General features: G+C 39.9%; 1 protein-coding gene across 15 annotated transcripts in view; it reads left to right on the forward strand.

Annotated features, from left to right (window-relative positions):
* Dennd2b (DENN domain containing 2B) overlaps positions 1 to 24,792 on the forward strand; it is a 187,130-nt gene that overhangs the window by 49,360 nt on the left and 112,978 nt on the right. For 7 of the 15 annotated variants that reach the window (XM_058576890.1, XM_058576895.1, XM_058576889.1 and 4 more), the window contains one exon: positions 1,206 to 1,275. The exons of 5 other annotated variants lie outside the window; for them this stretch is intronic. The gene's annotated coding sequence lies outside the window, so the exon portion shown is untranslated. Of the gene's footprint in view, positions 1 to 1,205; positions 1,276 to 19,266; positions 19,378 to 23,555; positions 23,692 to 24,792 lie in introns of those variants that run through there. 3 more of the 15 variants (XM_046438312.2, XM_058576894.1, XM_046438307.2) reach the window with 2 other exon arrangements.

Below are 24,792 nucleotides of genomic sequence, written 5' to 3' on the forward strand. Positions count from 1 at the left end.
ATCTTTATTTATTTATTTTTACGCGGGCCAGGGCCTCACATGTGCTAGGTGAGTGCTCTACCACTGAGCCACAACCCCAGCCCATGTTTTCATCTTTACTTTTATCTACTCTTTTCCTATGGGATCTCAGCCATACCCAGGGCTTTGGCTATTTCCTTTATAGCAGAGATATTACCACCTATATCTCAGTGGTCACCTTAAGAATAAATATGGACTCTTGAGACATCTGGAAAAATCCTTTTATTAACCACTTATTGTATGTTATCCTAGAAAGTTTCTTAACCTCCCTGTGACTCAGTTTCTTCATCTATAAAATGAGATAACAATAACACCTGCCTCATAAAGTTGTGAAGCTAAATGAAGTGATCTATATAAAGTGCTTAAAAGATGATCTTTATATAGCTAGTGTGATTAGACAACTGGATGACCTACAAGTACCTTAGACTTCCCACGGTTTTATCTCTGTAAAGTGGCTTTTCTTTCTCCTGTTTTTACTGACTCCTTTAATGATATCAGAGTCATCACTGATTTTTCTTGGTGTCTTGGCAATCAGTATTCAAAGTCTTACCACTTCTACTTCCCAGACAAGTCATGAATTAAATTCCTTCTTATTGTCTTGCTGCCTCCAGTCCAACTAAAGCCTTGGCCATTTTTTACTGGAAGGCAGCTTTAATGTCTCAGAATGCCTGCCTCTGGATGTTCTTGTTTCCCAGGCTGTTCTAAGAGTGAGCTTTCTAAGATACATCTTGACAGTAATACTGTCACGAGTGGTTATTTTTTTACTTTTTAAATGTTTATTTTTTTAGTTTTAGGTAGAAACAATAACTTTATTTTGCATCTATGTGGTGGTAAGGATAGAAGCCAGTACTTCATGCATGAGTGGTTATTATTGACTCAGTCTGAGGTGCAGTTAGATTCAGTCAAACCTATTTTTTTAGCAAAAAGTGTGCAAGAGCATAAGTGTGTAGCCTAATGGATTTCAATATTTTTGTACTTTCCTGTAACTTTCACTCAGATCAAAATATAGAACATTTCTAGCACCCCAGAAGGTTGTATTGTGCCTACTCCCAGATAGTAGAATGGTAGAATGCTAATTCTTACTCATCACAACTCTTCTGTTAACCATCTGTTTTACCTTTTCTTTCTTTCTTTTTTTTTTGAGAGAGAGAGAATTTTAATATTTATTTATTTATTTATTTTTTTAGTTTTCGGTGGACACGACATCTTTGTTTGTATGTGGTGCTGAGGATTCAACCCGGGCCTCACGCATGCCAGGTGAGCGTGCTACCACTGAGCCACATCCCCAGCACTGTTTTACCTTTTCTTGATCTTCATATATATGAATCACAAAATCTCTGTGTTGATTCTTCTTTTACTGTGTTTTTTATTTTTATTTTTAGTGGGACACAGTATCTTTATCTCATTTATTTATTTTTATGTGGTGCTTAGGATCGAACCCTGGGCTTGCATGTACTAGGCGAGCGCTCTACTGCTGAGCCACAACCCCAGCCCCAGTCAAACCTATTTTATTGATGCTTATCACACTTCAGATACACACATCCTAATGAGTGTACACCCAAGGGTCCCAGACATTCACCTGTGACATGTCTTAAGTTTGGGTTACTGGAACTCGATCCAGGCCGGAGGAGTCTGGTGCAGGGAGGACAACAGCGATGGAGGCCTTGGTCTCTCTGTCCTGGTCCTGTTAGTCCCATTGCCCCCAGAAGTCTGGGTTTTTAAGTCCTTATTCAGCTGTGCTTGCAGCTGATAACTGGGTGAGGTCTGGTCGTATATATCCTGGGTGTAGAGTCTTATATCACTAACTTAAATCTGTCAAGTTCTGCAATTTATCAAAGTTTTGCAGTTCACATTACATCATGGGCACATTGCTTATAGTCTTTTATTCAACACACATAATAATTAATATAATCAACATTGAGTAATCTTTCAATATTTCTGGCACTCATGTCAAATACTTCTTTGCTAAAAGCATTTTTTTTAAAAAATATTTTTTCAGTTGTAGTTGGACACAATACCTTTATTTTATTTTTAAGTGGTGCTGAGGATCAAACCTGGTGCCTTCCACATGCGAGGCGAGCATTCCACTAATGAGTACAACCCCAGTCTTAAAAGCACTTTTTTAAAAAAAATTAAGGAATAGCAAAAAGCGTGCAAGAGCATAAGTGGGTAACCTAATGGATTTCAATATTTTTGTACTTTCCTGTAACTTTCACCAGATCAAAATATAGAACATTTCTAGCACCCCAGAAGGTTGTATTGTGCCTACTCCCAGATAGTAGAATGGTAGAATGCTGATTCTTACCCATCACCACGCTTCTGTTAACCATTTGTTTTACCTTTTCTTGGTCTTCATATATATAATCACAAAATCTCTGTATTGATCCTTCTTTTACCGTATAACTCTATCCTTTGATGTGACATTTAGAGGTCTTTTGCCTGGCTTTTACATCATGTCCTTTATGCCTGCCCTGCCTTTCCCACCAGGCCAAAATTCCAAAATTGTGTGTACTTAATCAATGTAACAGGCTCTTTTTCCCTCCATTTTTTCCATTTCATATTCTCTTGTCTGCCTTTTTTTTTTTTCAGTTGTAGTTGGACACAGTACATTCATTTTATTTATTTATTTTTATGTGGTGCTGAGGATCAAACCCAGGGCCTTGCATATACTATGTGAGCGCTCTACCGCCGAGTCACAAACCCAGCCCTTGACTGCCTGCCTGTCTTTCTTCCTTTATTCCTTCCTTCTTCCTTTCTATTTTGGTATTGAGGATTGAACCCTGGGGGTGCTTTATTACTGAGCTACATTCCCAGCTCTTTAAAAAAAAAATTTTTTTTTTTTTTTTAATTTTGAGTCAGTGTCTCACTAAGTTGCTGAAGCTGGCCTGGAACTTGTGATCCTCCTTCCCTCAGCCTCCTGAGTCACTGGGATTACAGGCGTGTGCCACTATGCCTGACTTCTCTTGCCCTTTCTGACTTCATTCCTTGGTAAATTCTTCCTTAAAACTCATCTCCAGGCAAAAGTAAGCCATCCTCTGCATTCTGGAGGCAAGATCATTATTTTTTATTTTTTTAAAAATTTTTTTAATATTTATTTTTTAGTTTTCGGCGGACACAACATCTTTGTTTGTATGTGGTGCTGAGGATCGAACCCGGGCTGCACGCATGCCAGGCAAGCGCGCTACCGCTTGAGCCACATCCCCAGCTCTTGGCAAGATCATTATAATTAGTTGCTTGTTTACACATCTTTTCTCCTTTACTCATTGCTTTCATGAGCTCATGAATGATGGAGTATATCTCCCTAATTGGTTAGTTGAATTTTATACAAGTAGTTCATGTGCTTTCTGGAAAAATTAGAAAATTAAGAACCCCTCCCCCCAAAATCAACACAATCCCAGTATGTAGAGATAATCATGGTTTACATATATGTCAAAATATATACCAACACTGTAAAACAAATATACATTCACAAAATGCTAAATATGTATCTCCTTCAATCTCTTGTTATTTTATACATAGGGTTCCCCCTGCTACTTATTTAAACTGCTTATAGAAACTGTAATGGCAGGGGATAGCTCACTGAATGAGCTCTTGTCTAGAAACACTATGATGAACATCCTTATTCCTTTATTTTAATGTAATTCCTCAATTATTTTTGGGAGATAAATTTCTAAAAGTAAAATGGGATAGATGAAAGAGAAAGACATCTTTAGAGTTCTTGATGTGCTTATGCTAACTGCCCTTCAGAAAATCTTTTACCTGTGTGCACTTCCACCAGTGTGAGCATGCTCCTGACTTAATATCCTCTATTCAACCATCATGATGTGTCTCAGCAGAGACTTTTATTTAAATTGCATATTTGAATTAGGATTCATATAATACTCACACTCTGCATTTGGTTGATATGTCTCTTCTATGAATGTTAATTACAATGTTTAAATAACTTGTTAATTTATTTTCATGTGCTGACAGCTTCTACCTTCTCTGATGCTTCTTTTTTTTTGTATTTTAAAATCTATTTTTGATGACTACTCTTTCCTGCTTAACATTTTGTTTATCTTTTTAATGAGAATTTGTTGATTTTGATTATTTGGACTTATTTTTAAAACAAACATTTAAGTCTCCTTTAAAGTTGTTATTTTACATAATTTTGGAGAGAGGTATGTGATGGGAAAGTCAAAATTCTAAAGATCAAAGCTCTAAGAGACAGTTCTTTTTCATTTGCCTGAGGAGTCTGTACACTTTGTTAAATAATTTGAAGTAAAAATACTTTCTCTGAGACTTTTATGTGCATATCTGGGCTTTAATAGTATCCTCTGCCAAACTGGAAGAAGTTTGGATTTAGGACCTCTTTACATGCAGGCTTTTTTCTTGTACTTAGTATATATGAGAATGTCATAGCGGTAGTCCCTGTTGTTGATTTTGTTCAGGATTCTTTAGATCTTTTATATTTAGACCAAACTTCCATCCTTCTAGAGTTTGCTTCTATTAAACTTTTAATTATAGATTTGAGACCATTTGTTCAAAGACTTCTATTATTTGCAGGGTGGTTCTCTGAACTGCATTCCTTTTCATGGCTGTCATCTTATGCAGTCTTTTAATCTATTTCTTTCATTAAAAATATATTTTTTACCAGACGTGGTGGCGCATGCCTATAATTCCAGCTACTTGGGGGGTTAAGGCAGGAGGATGGCAAGTTTGAGGCCAGACTGGGCAATTTTGCAAGACTCTATCTCAAAATAAAAAAAGGGATGGGGATGTAGCTCAGTGGTGGAACTGCCTGCTTAGCATGCATGAGGCCCTGGGTTCAATCCCCAGTATTGCAAAACAAGGTAATAATAATCTTTATTCTGTGACTGTTTCTGTTTTTTTTTTTTTTTTTTTTTTTTTTTTTTGTAGTATTGCTTCTACCTTTATTACACTCATCTACTCATTGAGTTTTTTTATGGATCTAATGTTTCTACTATTTCTTTTTATTAGGCTAGACTGTTTCATTTTTCTTGAGAATCAGTATCAGCCATCCTGTAACAAATATTTACTGAGTGTTTATTGTGAGGAAGGCAGTCTATTACAGGGATTAGCTTTATTCTTCTACCATAATTTTTTTTTTCTTTAGCTGGTATATCTTTTTGCATTTATTTATTCATTCTTTTGATTTTACTGTTTGATCCTCCTTTCATAGTTTTAGTCTATTTTGTTCATACTGTATTTACTGAGATTTGTGTTCAGGTTCACTATAAAGAATTAAGTTACTGAGGCATTTTTTATTTTGTGATGGTGAGTTTCATTAATGATCACCCAATTATAAATCCTGCCTCCCTCCATTTGGGGAAATAATTTTGTATAAGGGAGATGAAACCTTGAATTTCCATTTTATTCTTATTAAGATTAGCCTGAGGAAAGGGCCTGTCCTGGTGGAGGAATGCTTTCTTCTAGAACATGGTTTGTACATGAGAGACTCCCTATCTGGGCTTTTTTCCAGACAGCTGGCTAAATGGTACTGTAGAACCCAGGTAGAGCAGCACCTGAGTGATTTTGTGAAGTTTCAGAGTGCTTAGCAGGAGTGAAGCTTAAGCTAAAGACTATGAAGGACCCAAGAAGAGCTCAAACGTGTATGGTCAACTCTTGATTATGTAAAAGAGTCAGACACTTGGGAGAAGTGGCAGGTATCAGTGTGTCCACTAGAACTGTGGACTAGTAGGTGTCCTGCACAGCAAGTTCATTGAGGCTGATTCTGTGGGATGGAAAGACCTGAAAGTCAAAGACCCTGTCCTCAGAGAGGCATGAAATACCAACCGGAAAAAGATGAAGGTGAGTACCAAAAAAAAAAAGTGGATTCACAAGGCACATCAGAAGTCTTATGATGTGCATGTGATAAAAACAGAATGACAAGGGTTTAGAGGTGGAAGAACTGACTGTGAGCCAAAGGGGGTTAGGTGGAGGACAAGGAGCACAACATATGGAGGGCTAGCTGGATTTGATTTGGTGAAGAGGAAAGGAAGAGGTGACATTTAACTGGGAAGTATATCCTGAGGCCCAAGGCAGGAAATATTTCCTAAAACTAGGTTCATTTGTTCCTGTCTGTAGGTTCTGCCCTCCCTTCCAACAGTGACGACTGAGCCTTCTCAGGCAGCAGTGCTTTGCCCAGCATCTGGGTGCTGCTTTGGTTCAGATTGCACTTCCTTCTGCTATGACTTCTGGGCCAGCACTTTGTAGAGAGATCTCCCTCTCAGCCTCACCAACCTTACCAGCTTCTTCTCAAGCCCTGGATTCCCTCATACTATGTTCAGCCTGGGTCCTTGCTACTTGCCATCTTAGCTTAGAATCTATCCATCTTCCTCTTCTCCAGATCTAGGCTTCCCAGTTGCAATTCCATGAAGTTTACAGCAAACCTCAGCAGTGTCCTTTGGGCCTTATTATTCTGTGTCCTCTGACACTTTCTCGTTTATGTTTCTCTGTGGGCTACAGTCTCCTGGGCTGGTATCTAGAAACCATCCTGTACAGTGGGGAATGATGTATGGGGAATGATGTACCGTGTGGAAGGGACAGTAGGAGCCAACGCTAGACATATAGGTGTAGACTGTGATTTTAGAGGTACTGGATTTAGTTCTTAAGGGAAACCACAGTTTTTTTGTTGTTTTTGGATGCTTCATCACTTATTTAATCAGACCTTTATTGAAGCCCACTTAAGTTGTCTGCAATCTCTTTCTGTTAAAATGTAACAGTAATTATCTGTGAATAAACAACAGTATTAATTTTTAATTTTGATACTGCTGCCATTTTGATTAGAGAGGCAGAAATGCTAGTGGTCTTTAAACTGGAGAAAATTTCTAGATCCTTGACTTCCTGTGTTCTCTTTCTAAGAGTTGATCTGTCTGAGGATACAGTTGTAACCCAGCGAGTTCCTTCTCCCAATCACTTTTTTTTTTTTTAATTTCAATTTTTTTTGTGGTACTGGGAATCAAATCCAGGATATGTGAGGCAGTGCATTTGCCTGAGCTACATCCCTGCCCATTTTATTATATTGTATTTTGGGATAGAGTCTCACCAAGCTGCCCATTCTGGCCTCTAACTTGCTATTCTCTTGCCTAAAAGCGTCCTGAAATTTTTTTGGGAGGGTGTTGTTGCGGATCTAATCCAGGGCTTTTTTTTAATAATAGATATATTGCAGGGAAGTTTCATAGGCTGATCAATAATAGGTTTTGAAGCATAAAAGGATAAAATTCTGAAGAGGAAGTAAAAAGGAATTAAGAATTCAAGGAGAAAAAGGAATGGTATAAAATTTATGTTTTATATTTTTATTCTATTATTTTGTGGTATTAGGGTTTGAACCCAGGGGTACTATACCACTGAACTGTATATCCCCAGCCCTATTTATTTATTTATTTATTTATTTAAATGAAGACTTTAAAAATACTTTTATTTACTTATTTTTTTAAATATATATTTTTTAGTTGTTGATAGATGTTTATTTTATTTATTTATTTATTTTATGTGGTACTGAGTATGGAACCCAGTGCCTCACACATGCTAGGCAAGCGCTCTCCCAGTGTACTACAACCCCAGCCCATCCTTTTTATTTTTTATTTTGAGACAGGGTACTTGTTAAATTGCTGAGGCTGGAGTTGAACTTGTGATCCTACCGCCTCAAGCCTCCAGGATTTCAGGTCACTCAAATTTATGTTTTATAAATGGATGGAGATAGATTTTAAAACACTATGGATCTTTTAAGACAGTAATATAGGGGCTAGGGTTGTGGCTCAGTGGTAAAGTACTTGCCTAGCCTAGGTGAGAAACTGGGTTCAATCTTTAGCACCACATAAAAATAAATAAATAAAAATAAAGGTATTGTGTCCACCTACAACTAAAAAAAAATTTAAAAAGATAGTAATGTAGTAGTTTTATTTTAAAATATCATTTATAAAATGGCAATCTTTTTTTTTGGGAGGGGGGCTGCTGGGGTTTGAACCCAGGGTCTTGTGCATGTTAAGCATGTGTTGTAGTAGTCAGCTACACCACCAGCCCCAAATGCCAATACTTGTAATATGCCAGGAAGTACATCTCTACTACTGTTTATGATGCAAAGATTTAAATGTTTTATATATATACATAAAACATTATATATATATGTATATATATGGAACATAATGGTGTTCATGGTGTTCTATAAAATTCTTTTAGGCAAATATGGTAAACATTTTCAATGGAGTATGATAAAGGTGCTTGACTAAAGCAAAGCAAAAAAAGTTAAAGAGATGAAGGAAGTCCCAAGATCAGACAAAGCCACAAGAAGAGGTGCTGTAAGAACTGAACCTTGATCAACTGTTGAAGTTGAATAAGCAAAATTGAGGTGGGAAGAGGGAACAGTACCTGCCAAAGGCCTAGAGGTGTAAAAAAGAACATGAAAACTTTGGGGATATGGCAGGTGTGGCATGAGCAGAATGGTGATTTCCGGCCAGTCAGCTAGTATCTTTATGTGGCCCAGAAAGGGGAGGTGACTGGCTGGAGGTCTGTGGAGGTAGTGATCCATGAAGGATACTTCCTTCCCAGGGGTTGTTATTCTATATTAATAATCATCTGGACATTCTTACAAATGTAGAAACTCTTTTATATTCAGCAAGGGGAGGTAAATGGGGCCCAGAGAGAGTATTTCTTTGCAAGTTTTATACCTTATTAGTTATGTGTAGGCTGAGATTAGTGCTACAGGGCAGGGGTTCTTTCCACTGACTGTGTGGTTGATTGGGGCCCTCAGCTTGTCATCTGAAAGGGTGAGTACAATTTTGGAACCTAAATTTGGAATCCTTGGGCCAGTAAAGAATATTTGTCTCAATTTGTGAGTTTATTTACATGAGAAGCTTTTACAAAGTACTAAAAACTAAATCAAACTTAACATATGTATTTTCTAATCACTTTTTAATTTGAAGGAATTCCACTTTACAAATTCTCTGTGGTCCCAGGAGAGGTAGCACATACAGCCACTCTTCTTGGCCGTTTGGTATGCTGAATTCCTTTGCTTTCAATTTTTTTCAGTTCTGCACACAGTCTGACTTCACAGCACCATCCTCCATCATGTTTTTGCCCATTTGGAGCATTTGTTCAGCATAGTGATAGAGACTTGATGCTTTGTTTGCATTGAGCAGATTGAACAAACTCCAGAAGGAAACCATCAAAGGGTTGATTCTATACCACACAGAAACACGAGGCGGTCAGATGAGCTCTTTTCCACATTTTCATATTTTCCGGGATGACACTGAAAGCCTTGCCCTTAGAGAACCCTAAGCCACCTAATAATTCATTCTTCCAGGCTCTAGAGAGGAAGAAATGAGAAATTTGTACCCTTGAATGGATGCCCTTAGTCTTTCTTATAAGAGCCAAGAAAGGAATTGAGAGCAGCATGGTAACGTGACTGGGAGGCAAAGTAAGTAAGAAATTGCCCACACCACTTTGGTCTTTTGTGGGAAAGTATATTTTGTGTCTTTTCTGATTTTAAAAATGTCTGAAAGGTCTGACTTTTGTGGGAGGACAGGGAAAATGCTGTCAAGAAATACTGAGTCAACATAGGGGACCTACTGTGTGCCATTCACAACTGGATACTTTACTTTCATGAGTCTCATTAATTGTCTAAGGAGGAAATCATACCCCAGAGAGATCAAAATGACTTGCCCAAGATCCAGAATTCAAAAACCCTGGTTCATTTGATTCCAAAGCTCTTCCCACTGCTTTGTGGTGCCTTTTCTTACTGAAATCATGGAGAAGGAAGGATATTCTGGGTTGAATTAAGGAACTTGTGGTATCCAGCTCACTCTTTTGAAGAATAGCACTCCTTCTCTTGTACCATTGGGGAGAGGAATAATGCTGTTCAAGGGTATGAGTCAAGGGGGAAGACATCAGGAATTCTTCAGACTATTCTTGTTTCTTGGGGAGGGAATTTTGTGCCACGGCATCTAGGCCTTGGTGGTAGTTTGGAAGAAATGGGTCCTGAATTCACCCATCATCAGTTATGCAAGTGAGGGAAAAGTCCCGAATGTGGAGCACAATAGGGATGTTGGATTTTATGAAACACTGTTTTTGTTTGTTTCTTAAATTGGGACCAGTATAAAATTTCCAACTCTTAAATTTTTCCCAAGAACTAAAAACAAACAATAACTCTAGAATCCTCTTCACATCATATAAGAGAGGACATTTGCAAATCAAAAATAATAAATTAAAAACAAAACAAAATAAGATTATAAGACAGCCAAGAAAGGGCCTTATACTCATCTATGACAATATTAGGTAAGATTTAAAATATTTTGAATTAAGTAAAATTCCAGCATATATTTTTTGATTTGTCAGTTGAGTTTTTATTTGGTTTTGCACTTCAAGGGAAGCTTGACTGCCAGGAATGTTTTATGCTTTTTTTTTTTTAATCAGTTTTTGTTAGGAGTCTATTTTGACAGATATGTTAATAGTGCAGTCTTAACATTCTGTGGCATATTCTGGTAAATGTGGAAAAGGAGAGTAAGAACAGTTCTTAGGCTTTCAGACCTGTGGCCAGGCCAGGAAGAAAGCAAGAGGGAGTGGTGCAGGTTCCAGAAAGAGGCTGCAAGGACCTTTCTTGATTCATATGTGGGGTGGGGATTGGGGCTGCTTAGGACCCTTGCTGCTTAATATGGAACAGGTAGGAATTTGAGGGGGATACTGTGGATGGCAAGAATTTTCATCATGCCCTGGACCACATTTAGAACCATTGCTCTTGTCAAAAAATTATCCTGTTTGTACTGCAAGGTAATCTACAGAAGGCACAGACAAAGGCCCATTGTTTTCTCCAGGCAGCTGTTTATTGCATTGGACTAAGAAAGGGTGTGGGGAGCCTGCAGGACTCTAGCCTAGGTGCTCAGATGTGGCTATGGTCCTGCTGATCCGCCTGCTTATTTTCTTCTGAGTCTATTTGTGTGGACATTTGGCAAACTGCATTTTCTTCCAGACAGCAAAATCTTAGCTCCACCTTCTATTTGGTCTCAGTGCTCTGGAGTTTGAGTGAAGGTTATGAGTGCTTGGGAATAGAAAAAGAGCCTAAAAACCTTTGGGGAATTCCCTAACTCTCCTAGCGTACCTCTTTTGTCCAAGGGAACATCCACCTTCTGTATTTCCAAGGATTCTGTTAGGGGAAGTGTGTGTTTCGGCCTCTTTGGAGAAGGGCACATTAGCTTCCCTGGCCTGTTTACCTTTGTTTGGTCCTTTTGCCCTTGATTACAAATGAGGCCTTGGGTGGGGGATTTCCCTGCTGTCATGGAGGTCAGTTCTTCCTTTTGTCTGCTTTCTCAATTTTTCCAGCTGGGGAAGAGTCTTTAAAAAAAAAAAAAGAACTCCTTGCCTCATAGACTTTGCCCAGTGAATGGATGAGTTCATAATCAGGAAGCAATTTATCTGCTTCTTAAGATTTCTTTCTACTGGGTTCTGGGACTGTTAGACCCTTTCTTATTTGCCTATCACTGCTGTAGTTGTCAGCACTCTCCCCTAAGGGAAGGAATAATCTTCTCAGTCTAGGGTCTGGACCATTTGTTGGTGCTTGTGGAGCTGGTGTTGACGCAAGGGTCCTTCTGTTCTGTCTCCTTTGGTGAAATATAGATATACCTTTAAGGTTAAGAACTCCAAGTTCTTTCTTCCTCATCCCCCCTGTCTGTACATAAAGCACATGAGAGGACAGGTGGAAGTGATTACCAGTGGCTTAATTTGCCAATGGGGTCACCTCATATTGTTCCCAATGTCAGTCTGCTCACAGAGAGCATGGACACAGCCACTTCCTCTCTGAGGCCAACTTCATTAGGTGTGCCACCTAATAAAGGTAAGTCTGGCTCACAGGGTAAGGGGAAATTCTTGGCTCCTGTTGGCATTGGTAGAAGTCCCCCTCAGATCTCTTTGTTCTTTTTTTTTTTTTTTTTTTAACAATTGGTATATATTAGTTATAAAGAGTGGTGGAATTTATTGAGGCATATTCATACATGCTGATCACATAATTTGGTCAGTTTTACTCCTAATACCTCCTCCCTCCCCCTAATGGTCTCCCTTCTACTTTGATTATGTCCATTTTTACCCCCTTTGAAAGTTCCTTTTCTTGATCTTTTTTTTTTTTTTTTTTTTTTTTAACTCAGAGGTGCTCAACCACTGAGTCACATCCCCAACCCTTTTTCTATTTTATTTTGAGACAGGTCTCATTAAGTTGTTTGGTTTATGCTGAGGAGTGAGATAATTGGGTCAAATGATGGTTCCATTCCAAGTTTTCTGAGGAATCTCCAACTGCTTTCCAGAGTGGTTGCATCAATTTGTAGTCCTACCAGAATGTATGAGTGTGTCTTTTTCTCTACATTCTTGCCAACATTTATTGTTGTTTGTATTCTTGATAATTGCCATTCTGACTGGAATAATATGAAATCTTAGTGTTGTTTTAATTTGCATTTCTCTAATTGCTAGTGATGTTGAAAATTTTTTCATATATTTGAGGACTTTTCATATTTCTTCCTCTATGAAGTGTCTGTTCAGTTCCTTTACCCATTTATTTTATTGGATTATTTGTTGTTTCAGTGTTAAGTTTTTTGAGTTATTTATATACCCTGGAGATTAATGCTCTACCTGAGGGGCAAGTGGCGAAGATTTTCTGACATTCTGTAGGCTCTCTTTTCATGTTCTTGATTGTTTCCTTTGCTATGAAGAAGCTTTTTAGTTTGATAAAATCCCATTGATTGATTCTTGATTTTACTTATTGTGTTTTAGGTCAGACTCCTATTTTTAAATCTCATCCAGCATTTTTTAAAAACCCTGACTTCTTTGTCCAGCTTGTCCTCAGTTTAAGATTGCAATTTTCCTTTTTTGTCACCCATCTACTAGCCTGTGCAGTGGTCTTCTCTTCCCTGTGTACTGTGCCTGCCCCTCTCCCACAGTCCTCCCCTCTGGTGAAGGTCACAGAGGAAATATTTAGTTAGTCTCTGCCAAACATTCTGACTGAGTTGTTTTGCTTAAAAAAGACATCCAGATAAACTGTTTTGCTTCTTGCTCTTGCTGCTCTGGGGCAGATGTTTCTCTGTAATGGAGGTGTTGTGGTCAGTTGGGAAGAGTGCTAGACTGGAGTTTGAAGAATTGGATTCTAATCCCTGCTGTGCTACTAATTTGTGGTGTGATCTTGTGCAAGGCACATTTCTATGTTTTAATTTCCTTTTGTCAGAAGGGACCTTATTTCATTCAGAATGCATTCTGCTGTCATATATACCTAATCAAAATAAATTAATTAATTAATAAAAAAGGGACCTTATTTTGTGATAAAGAAGACAAGTCTCCAAACTGGTTACAGTGGTGCAAGCTTGTTATCTCACCTGTATAGAAAACTGGACAGAAGGCTCTCAAGTTTGAGGCCCGCCTGGGCAACTTAGTGAGATCTTGTCTCAAAATAAAAAGGGTTGAGAATGTAGATCAATGCTAGAGCACTTGCATAGTATACACAAGTCTCTGGGCTCAAATCCCTGGTAAAACACACACACACACACACACACACACACACACCCTTATGGGTGTGGGATGGAACAGAAAAAAGCAAGCCTGGGGAATAAGGGAAGCAGTAGGCTAAAGACAAAAACTTACCATGAGTGTGGCTCAGAACCAGAAGAGAACTCAAATGACCCATGAAGATGAATTAATATATGTAGTTACTTTGAAAAATAGAAAATGTTTCTTCTCAGCAAAGGAAACAATCAATAATGTGAAGAAGGAGTCTACAGAATGGGAGAAAATCTGTATCACATGCACCTCAGAGGATTACTCTCCAGGATATATAAAGAACTCAAAAGACTTTAATTAAAAAAACAAATAACCCAGTTAATAAATGGGGTAAGGAACTGAACAGACACTTCACAGAAGAAGAAATATGATTGGTCAATAAATATATGAAAGAATGTTTAACATCTTTAGCAATTAGAGAAATGCAAATCAAAACTACTGTAAGATTTCATCTCATCTCAGTCAGAATGGCAGTTATCAATAATACAAACAACAATAAATGTTGGTGAAGATGTTGGGGGAAGAGGTACACTCATACATTCTGGTGGGACTGCAAATTGGTGCAACCATTTTGGAAAGAGGTTGGAGATTCCTCAGAAAAGTTGGAATGGAGCTACCATTTGACCCAGTTATCCCACTCCTTGGTATATACCCAAAGGACTTAAAATCAGCATACTACAGTGAAGTAGCCACATCAATGTTTACAGCAGCTCAACTCACAATAGCTGCACTATGGAACTGACCTAGGTGCCCTTCAACAGATGGATTAAAAAATGTGGTTTTTTTAACTCATTTGAGTTCTTTTATATATTATATATACATAAAAGGAAATTAAAGTAGAATATATATATTCTACTTTTAAAAAAAATAAAAGTAGAATATGTGTGTGTGTGTGTGTGTGTGTATGTATGATGAAATATTACTTAGCCTTAAAGAAGAATGAAATTTTGGCATTTGCCAGTAAATGGTCAGAGCTGGAGAATATCATGCTAAGTGAAATAAGCCTTTCCCAAAAAACAAAAGACCAAATGTTTTCTCTGATATGCAGATGCTAATTTGCAATAATAGAGTGTGGCTAGGGAAGAATAGAGTTGCTTTAGGTTAGATAGAGGGGAATGAAGGGAGGGCTGGGGTCTGGGAGTAGGAAGCATAGTAGAATGAATCAGGCATTATTACCATATGTACATATATGACTGCATGACAAACATGACTATACAACATATCCATCAGAAAAAATGAGAAATTATACTCTATTTATGTATATGAAAGTGCATAAGTGTATTCTACTATCATGTATAACTTATTAGAATAAATTTAAAAAAATTTACATAAAGAAAAATATAAAATGTGATAGAATGATGGAAATTCTTTGAAGAGGCTCACTTTAGATAACTGCTTTGCCCACCCCTGGATTTTCTCTGGGTCCAGCCTACTTGCTGTCACTTGGGATGTGGGAGGCTTGTCCTTCTGTGGGTTCAGTTCTAGAATTCTTCCTCCCACCTCCCACCGCCCACCTCCCACCTCCTTCACAAACCCAGGAATATTTGAAACTCAGCCCAGATCTTCACCTGGCTTTGATTTCCCCATCATGTGGAGATTGGGCCTTGGAAGTTGTAGCTTCCAGATACCTTAAATGTTTGCTAACATGTCCAGCTTCTATAATTCTTGATCATTCCTTCTGTGTGTGGCTTTGTTCCAATTCTTATGCCCTGGAGAAGGTATGATTTGGTTCCAGCAAGGAAAGAGAGACTATTTGGGGGATCCTATCTTCAAGAACTAGGAAATAAAAGTAGATCAAAAAACAAAACAAAAACCCTGAGAGATGCCTTTTAAAAACATCTAGGGGTCTTTGAAATAGAAACAAAATGGTTTAACTTCTGCCTATATAAACCATAACTTTTTTTTCCCAACATGTGCTACTCAGATAAGCAGAGCTACACTTTTTCATTATTCCTGTTCCCTTCTGAAATTAGTCTGGGGTTTAATCAGATCTTATCTAGTGTATACTTTCTTTCCACTTAAAGATTTGCTTTGGCTTTCTCCATTGCAAATGAGTTGGACAAGGAAGTCTCTTAAGTGTTTTTGCTACCCTGTGGTTCTTTTTGGGATAAAAATCAGCGGAAACTTTCCTAAATGGGTACACAGAGATACCTGTCTCTGAGAGGTTAATGTTGAGGATGTGTGCTTACTACTGCTGTGTCAGGCTGCTGAAACTTGCTAGAGAAAACTAGGGAACTTGGTAGAGTAGTTCTGGGGAGAGTTATTTAGTTGACTCTTCTTCCAAGTAGGCCTTCTCTGCTATCTGCTATTTTACAGTCACTTAAAAAAAAAAAAATGTAAGTCCCAGTGACATTCACCATACGGCCCATCCTATATTTTTTGGTATTCCATGGTCCTCACTCTATCCTGACTCTGCATCACCATTGAGGGAGCTTTCTGCTTTATTGAGACTGTTAGGACTACGTGACATAGAACCTTGGAATAGTTTGTTTTCTTCATAAAGATTGGCACTGCCATCCAACTAGCCCCAAGAGAACAGTGAGTGTTGCCTGTAGGCTCTGTAGATGTGTTTTTTGTGAATGCCAACAACATCTGGTTGAAATAATGTTTTGATTTTGGGTTTGATAAGAGTGTGAGCCTGTGTCTGGCATTTTGCTCATCCCCATCCCATTTGGTCTTAAACCAAGTTGTTTTAAGCAGATGACTCAAGTGATAACTGACTCTAATGCTGAATATGTCCTCCCTTCCACTTCTGTTCTGGGTCCTCATGTACCTGCTGGCCTCTGCGTCTCTCACCAGGCATGGGTAATTCAGATGGTTGTTTTTCAGATACTATTCACATCCTCTTTAATTTTTTATCTTTCTTTTTCTTTACTAAGTGTTTTGCTTAGTTATATCTGATAAACATTCTTCTTAACTTATTCCTCTTTGATTATGAGATAAAACCTCATAAGAATCAGTGCCCTCAGTGTTGCCCTTAGAATACCTTATCAAATCCCACCAAATATCCATCTTTTAATTAACCTGTCTTCCTTCCAGGGCTGCGATTTGAGGTATATAAGCATTATTTAATTTTATTTTTCTTTTATTGCTTACATTTGCAGAGATGTTATTTTGTATCTTTATTATATATAAACCACATTTCAGCCATGTTCTTAAGGGATGGGCTTATCTGGGCATTCACTATCATGTCTAATGTTTTTTTTTTTTGAAAAAAGTCTTCACTTTATAAAAGTGATTGATGGATCGAGGAATGTTCCATTACAGCAGTCTGCTTACCTTCTGGCCTATACTGGTAATGTTGCCATGGAAGGGCTGACTCTGTACCTCTTAAATAGAGGAAGAAAAGGCTGCCCAGAGCCAGTTCAGGAAAGCTTGGTCTTTTTTTCTGCACCTGCCTCTAAGGTAGAGGTTCCAGTGTGTCATGCTTGACTTCCCAGAGCTCTTTTTCTTTTATTCTCAACTATGTGTCATTTCAGTTAGTACTCTAGCTTAAAGATTGACAAGATTTCCTCTGCTCTGAAAACATAAGCTAATTATGGAAAGATCAATTCTTTAAACATGTTGTTTAGTGGAGTTAATAGAATTATCCCCTCTCATTTTTGACTAGGAAATATTAGATTCTTATTTTGCTGCAGCAGGTCTTAAGTGGAAATCTTCTGGTCTGGAGCTGTGTATAAATAGTGTGTGTCATATTGTTCCAGAGAAGTATAGCCATAACCGATTTTATCTTTGTTCTTTCTGTATTGCCCAGGGATGTTCCTTTTGAGATTATCTTTGGTCTTGTCTGTAGGATACATATGCTGCTAGTTTATGCAAATTAAAGATGACCCAGTGCCCTATATGCAAGCTGAAGCATCTCCTTGCGGAATGAACAATTCAGGAAAATGGAATGGCTTTTTGAATGCAATTCCAAATTGTCCTAGGTTCTAGGTGACTGAACATTTACTGTGAGGGTGGGAAAGTTTATTCAGATGTTCATGCCTGGGGGTTAGTGTGTGTCATATTGTTCCATAGAAGTATAGCCATAGCCGATTTTATCTTTGTTCTTTCTGTGAAGCCCTGGGATGTTCCTTTTGAGTTTATCTTTGGTCTTGTCTCTTTGGAAAAAGCGTCATACATTTTGGGTTGGGTTTGGGAATAGAATCTGTGGCCACAGGACAGGATGATACTCATGATTCTTATAAGTAGCAAACCTTTCACTTTCACTGCATTGGCACTACAGGCCTGTAAAAAACTGAAGAAACCAGCTACGGACCCCAGTTGTGCAATTCGAGGTGAGAATAGGCAAAATTCCAGGGGCTGGGAGACAGACATGTGGCTACCAGAGACATGACATCAGCTGGTTTACTGGTGCAGTGGAGGAAGGGGAGATTCCAGGTGCTTAGCCTCCTTCCTGCATATGAGGGTGTCTGGCACCACCCCCAATCCTATCTGCAGCCAAGGCTTCTGCCTGGGAAAAGCCTAACTTTCTGCCTAACTTTCTAACTTTCTGCCTCCTGCTGTTTCCACTGGGACCTGAACTTGGAAGGGGTCTTGCAACCCTGGCTGTGGGAACAAAGCTTTGAGGAATAGACAGACATGTTTGTCTCTGTGCACTCCCCGCTCCCCCTTCTGTACTGGGAATTGAACCCAGGGCCTTTACATGCTAGGCAAGCGCTCTACCACTAAGCTATATCCCCAGCCCTTGTTAAAAATTTTATTTTGAGACAAAGTTTCAGTTCGTTGCTGGGCTGACCTTGAACTTGTGATTCTCCTGCCTCAGCCCCCTTGAATAGAATATGTGTACATTTTGTGTTGGTGCTAACAAGCTGATTAAGGTTTGCAAACTCAGTGTTGGATGAAGTGAGAAAGGGAAAGCGTTGTCTGGGTCTTATGGATTCTGTGGTGGGAGTTACTTTTTTTCTTGGAAAGAAAACAATCTATGATTTAAATAATTTTTAAATTAAACTTATTTTAATATTATTTTCTTTTAATGCCTTAATGAAGACTCTCCATATATAAGAGAAAAGCATTTCTAGTGACTTCCTTTCTGTGTTCCGCTCTGTCCCCTCTACTTGTCCTAGAACAGAGCCTCACAAGGCCATACTTTGGGTGACAAATTCTGGAGAAAGTGTGTCTGCAAGGAAGATCTCTGTGTTAGCCTTGCCTGCTTACAGGCTTCTGGGAACTGTGGTGGGGCTTGTTGGGAAGCCACAGCTGACAGAGGGCTGGAAAACACTTTATGACTTTGAAGCATGACAGAGAGACTAGAGCAGGGAGACCTGGAGCCAGCAAAGTCCATCTGTTCTCCAGCTTTGCTTTCCTGTCAGATGTTGGGCTTCCTCTCTGGTTCCACTCTCTTCCCTGAGGATATGTTAAAAAATGAAGCCTGTTGCATGGAAAGCAGGTTATACTAGGAGGATCGGTCACCCCAATCCCCAGGTTGCTTAGGCTTCTCTGTGACTGATAGCTTAGCATTTCTCTAAGACCCTTGCTTACATTCAGGTGTGGGCACTGCTCACTTGAAGCTGTGGAGTACCACCTCAGGCTTATTCTCCTGGTGACTTCCTACCACAGTATTTTCTTTTTTGGGGTTTTCACAGTTTCCCAGCTGCCAGAGTCCTTGTTCTGAAAGCCCAGTGCCTCCCCTTCTGGGCCCAGGAAACTGTGGGTAAGCACTTGGTTTCTTTCTCAGCCGGGCACTTCTGGGAAGCTGTCTGCATTCCTTTCTGCCCGACTGGCTGCCTCAGGGGCTGTGTAAGGTGCAGTTTCTTCATGCCTCTGTGATGCAGAATGCTAGAGCAGTTCAACGGAGACTGGCTTCTGAAGGTGACCAGGAGTTTGAAGGTGAACCTGCTTTTTTTTACAGTTCTGGAACTAGGAGCTAGCTTTTCATGGGGTGTGGTGTGGTATTGATTCTTTTAAAAACTTTTGCCATTTTTGCAATCTCTGTCTTCTTGCCACTGTAGGAGAAAGGAGGGTGAGGAGAAAAATTGATGCCCAGTTCCCTGTGATCTTCCTTGGGCACTGGAGATGAGTATAGTAAATGCCTTTTATCAATGAAGAGCTCACGTGTGAGGCTCTGTCTCCTGGCTGCTGTATATCTGGGGTCTCCCTAGTCTGACTTCTTGGAGCTGTGAATAGTTTTCTGTAAGTTGAACCCTTCCTTTGAAGGCAGGTGCCATCTTTACTTGCCTTACAATCTTTCAGACGGCAGCAGCATCAGCTCCCTTAAAATAAAAAGGGGCCCAAGAGAGCATTAAAATATGAACGTGCTGGATAGAATATGAGCCTGAGGTTGGGTGCCCAACCCAAGGGTGTGTGAGGGTGGTTAGAGGTAGAGGTCAGGGCTGAGCCCTTCTATTGAACGGGAAAGAGTAGTAAATCTGTAGAGAGGATGGAGAAGGCTGGATGTGGAGAGCAGGAAAGCTGGGGATTTTTACAGAGTTGTGTTCCAGAGTGGCTGGAAGCCAGAAATACCCAGGAGGTGGGTTTGGGCATTCTTGGTTGTGCCTGCAATGCTGAATACCTGGGGCATGATGGCCCAAAATACCCTCCCGGGGAATAGGCCTGGCCCCACACCTGCCCTTCCCATCTATACCTTCAGTATACCTGGCTTCTTGCCTATCAGGCAGGTCCTGGTTTAGGGCATTATGGGGTGGAGGCACTGGGTCTGAGTGGACTGGCCAGCCAGAGTCCCACCTCCAAATTTGTTGGCTGCCTCAATGTTGAGAAGTTTCTTTGCGGCTTCTAGTCCTTGCTGGCTTGACCTGTGGAGGTGTCTGTTCCCTGGCAGGATATATAGCTCTTCTCACACGTGCCCTGCCTCTTCAGGGCTCAGGAACAGATGGGGCTTAATTTGAAGCAAACTACCTCAAGGGCCTAGATCTTAAAATTACTACTAGTCTTGGCTCTTCTTCCTCTCAGTCTCTCTCTTCCCATCACCATCAGGCATTGTAAGCAGCCATTGCCATCACACAGGCTGATTAGAACTTAAGAATGGAGCTAAAGTGCTGAGATGTAGCTCAGTTGTAGAGCACTTGCCTAGCATGCATGAACAAAGCCTTGTGTTTGTTCTCTTGCATTGCAAAAAAAAAAAAAAAAAGTGGCACTAAAGTCTGCTCGCTGCTGCAAGCAAGCTCAAACTCATCTGTAGAGGTTGATATGAGCCTGCGAAGGGGTCCATTTCCACTCTAACTAGAGTGGGTGAAATCAGTGAGGAAAGGATGAGAAAGTACTTTGGGGTTGGGAGGGTATTGATTCCACCCCTTCCCTCTTCCCTCTTGCACTCCCAGAATTGTCAAAGGCTGGAGAGAAAATCAAGATCTTGCTTTCTCTAGCCATCAGACAGTCAACAAGCACTTGAAACTGAAATTTTCAGCTTAACCAGCATTGTGATGCAAATATGTTTTCTGATCTGAGGAAATTTATACTCTATTGGGAATATAAATTAGACAATTAGAGAATATTGAAGATCTTATGTTGGTTTCTAACCACAATTATAGTTCAGAAATGAGAAAACTATGTATTAAAATCCCAGGAATATTTCCTTGGAATAGGCAGGATTTTTTCTGGTCTCTGTGAGTTTAATCAACTTTATAGGCAAAGGAGGGGTGGGATATGTTCTGAGGACAGCAAGTAAATAGAATTTGGCACTCCAGGTCACTTGTGATAAACGGTCTTGAAGTTGTTGGTCTGGCAGAGCAAAGCCAGAAGTTTGAACTCTATAAGTTCTGCTTTGGTGCTTAGGAGATGAGAAGTGATGCAGTGGAAGTGGAATTTTGTGGAAATCTCTCTTGTAGAAGCAGGGTGATTTCAGAGAGGATTAAAACTGGTAGTAGGAGAACCTGCTTAAGGGGATGGGAGGTTGGCAATAGGAATACAGAGGAAGGATGTGAATCCTGGAGAATATTTCAAAGTGGAATAGGCAGGACCTAAACACAGGATATTAATTTCTTTTCTTTTTTTTCCTTTTTTTTTTTTTTTTGAGAGAGAGAGAGAGAGAGAGAGAGAGAGAGAGAGAGAGAGAAAACCTTAATATTTATTTTTTAGTTTTCGGCGGACACAACATCTTTGTTTGTATGTGGTGCTGAGGATCGAACCCGGGCCGCACACATGCCAGGCGAGCGCGCTACCGCTTGAGCCACATCCCCAGCCCCAGGATATTAATTTCTGACCTGTGAGAGTTCCAATAGTGATATGTGTTTGAGAAGTGGTTTACACTTTTCAAAGCTTTCATTCAGTATCTCACAGTTGTCTGGACTCTTAGAGCTTATGCAATCTAGCTTCATTCTATAGGTGGGGAGATTGGAGCCAAGAAAGGGTAAGGGACTATTCTTAACTTTAGTAGTAGAGCAAAAACTTCACTGTAGACCTTCCCTCTATTAGGGAAGTTTTAAGACACGAATAGCCTGGAGGAAAGAGTGTGGGGTCAGAAGAAAATCCATCCAATTGACACTGACTCCTTTTCTCTCCAAGCCAAACAAAACTTACTCAGAAGTGTTCAGAGCCCATCAGTGATTCTGCTCCTAAGATCTGTTTTGAGAACCCAGATCAGGAAGATGGAATCCTTGGGTTCTTCTTGTTCTGAGATTTTTTTTTTTCCTAATATGTATTTTTTTTTAGTTGTAAGTGGACACAATAACTTTGTTTTATTTTTTAATTTTGTTTTTGAGAGAGAGAGAGAGAGAGAGAATTTTTTAATATTTAGTTTTTAGTTTTTCAGTGGACACAACATTTTTATTTGTATGTGGTGCTGAGGATCGAACCCAGCACCGCACGCATGCCAGGCGAGCGCGCTACCACTTGAGCCACATCCCCAGCCCTACCTTTGTTTTTAAAAATTATTTATTTATTTTAATTTATTATACTTGATGGCAGAATGTATTTCATTTCATATTATACATATAGAGCACAGTTTTTCAAATCACTGTACACAAAGTATTTTCACACCATTCGTGACAATACCTTTATTTTATTTTTATGTGGTGCTGAAGATTGAACCCAGTGCCTTACAGGTGCCAGGCGAGCACTCTACCACTGAGACACAGCCCACAATTCTCGTTCTGAGATTCTTTTTTTTTTTTTTTTTTTTTTTTAAATATTTATTTATTTATTTTAGTTTTCGGCGGACACAACATCTTTGTTTGTATGTGGTGTTGAGGATCGAACCCGGGCCGAACGCATGCTAGGCAAGCGCACTACTGCTTGAGCCACATCCCCAACCCCTCGTTCTGAGATTCTTAAGTGCACAAAATTCATGTATATGAAAAATATTGAGTTGAGTTTCCTGAGAAACAGTGGCTGGACCCATTGGTGCCATTCTAAGGAAATTTCAAGAGTAATTTGATTCCATATGGTTTTCACTATGTGCTGACCATAGAAACTAACTGCAGAGGTGGACATAGCTTACTGCTGTAGGTATGGCCAGTGATAATCAGCAGCCAAGGATCCAATATATGCAGTTAAGGCTTGGCTTTTCTATCTGCTTCCTCTACCCACCTCCCCTTAAAATATAAATGTGCATTCTCTCCTTCTCTTTCTCCTTCCCTCCCTCCCTCAGTCCCTCCCCCCCCACTTCACTTCCTCCCTCCCTCTCCTCCCTTCCCCTGTCTCCTTCCTTCATTTTTTTCTCCCACAATGTTTTTCCATACTGATGTCCTCCACTCTTGTCTGTCTAAATAACTTCCTGTGATGCAGCAACTTCCCCTCTTGGTTAAATGCAGACACGACTATTGCAGAGCACTTTGGAATATTGTTTTGTCTGTGACTAGCACACAGTGGTCCAAGCAGAATCTCGGAGTTGTTTTGGAATCTTCCTCACCTCTATAGCCAGGTACCCTCCAAGTTCTTGTTGTCTATTAAAAGAGCTCTTGAGCCTCCTCCTTTATTTCCATGCCATGGTGCCATACAGCAAGAGAGGAAGAAGGGTTGTGGGTGAAGAAGGAAAAATAGACACCTTCGGTGTTCTTGAAAGCATTTTGAGGAGGGTGCTTCTCTGTGTTCTGACCCTCAGCTACCTCACAGAGGCAGCTGCACTGGATCCCTTGAAGACAAACGAGAGAAGTGCCATGTCCTGAGGAATACGTCTGTGCTTTGCCTGGGATCTGGGCTCCTAGATGTCTAATGTGCAGCTATAACTGCTGAATTGTTTTGTTGAAGGTATGTGGCTGTTTCTGTATACTTCTAGGTGAGGAGGTAAAAGCCATTGGGCTCAAGTGAGGTTCTGTGTGCTTCTCCTAGTTGTCAGTGTCTGGCCTTTTCCTTGCTTTAGTTTCTGGCCCAGCTATGATGGTAGGAGCAGTTCCCTTCTTAAAGCTTCTTAAGAGGATACATTCATAGTGCCCTTAGTTTAGTCTGAATGACCTTGTCCTTGATATCTATCCCAAGTACATAGCCATTGGGGACCCGTTTCTCACTTTCCCTCTTTATCTCCTCCAAATAACATTGCTGTAACCCATCAAGTCTCCCCTTCTTCACTCTTAGTCTGGTGTATTTGGGACTTAAGGGGGAAATGGACTACCTGGGTGGTAGAGGAAATTTGTTGGCTTGTGAGTTGTTATCTTAAAGATCTATTCTCTCCTGCCTCTCAGAGCAGCAGGTGAGGTCAGGAGTAGTTGAGCTGTCTCTCTTCTCAGCCATCCTGGGTAAAACAGAAATAGGTTTGAAAAATAGGTGGTTCACTACTTGGAAACATGATGAGATAGTCTTGTTTATTAAAATGACAACAAAACAGAACCCCCTTTTAACCTCCAAATTCCAACCACAAGTCTCCATCTTTGCTTCTGACAACACTTGCATTTCTCCCTTGGTCTCTGACCTTCTGTATTGCCAGTGGCTGTACTTCAGCTGTGTTTGGAGAACCCCAGAATCTGAAAGGGAACAGATGATTTCATTCAAGCAGTAGTAACCTGGTAATTGATTCTTGTTAGTATACAGAGTCAAGCCTTACTTTGCTGAATTTTCCCTGAGAATGTTTCCCCTTCTCAGCTCCTGTGGCCTGTTCCGTAGAAGAGGTGTGTCATGCATTACTGATGGGGGATGTTATCTGCATTGTTGATGAGTGGCTAGTCTTTCAACACTTTGGGTTGATTTCCTCCTCTGCTCTGGTTGAGGCAAGCCAGTGTCACTCTGTCTGCCTGTGGAGTCCCACAGCCTTGGGTGAGGGAAGTCTTTTGCCACTTTGCTGTGCTGGGGACAATAGTCCTTGACCCTGTGTTCTTTTCTAGGAACCCCATATGTTGAGGGAATAAAGGATTTTCT

The sequence above is a fragment of the Marmota monax genome, unplaced genomic scaffold (genome assembly GCF_021218885.2).
Source record: "Marmota monax isolate L192 unplaced genomic scaffold, Marmota_monax_Labrador192_F-V1.1 WCK01_AAM20220418_F8-fsc00061, whole genome shotgun sequence".
In the NCBI taxonomy this organism is placed as follows: domain Eukaryota; kingdom Metazoa; phylum Chordata; class Mammalia; order Rodentia; family Sciuridae; genus Marmota; species Marmota monax.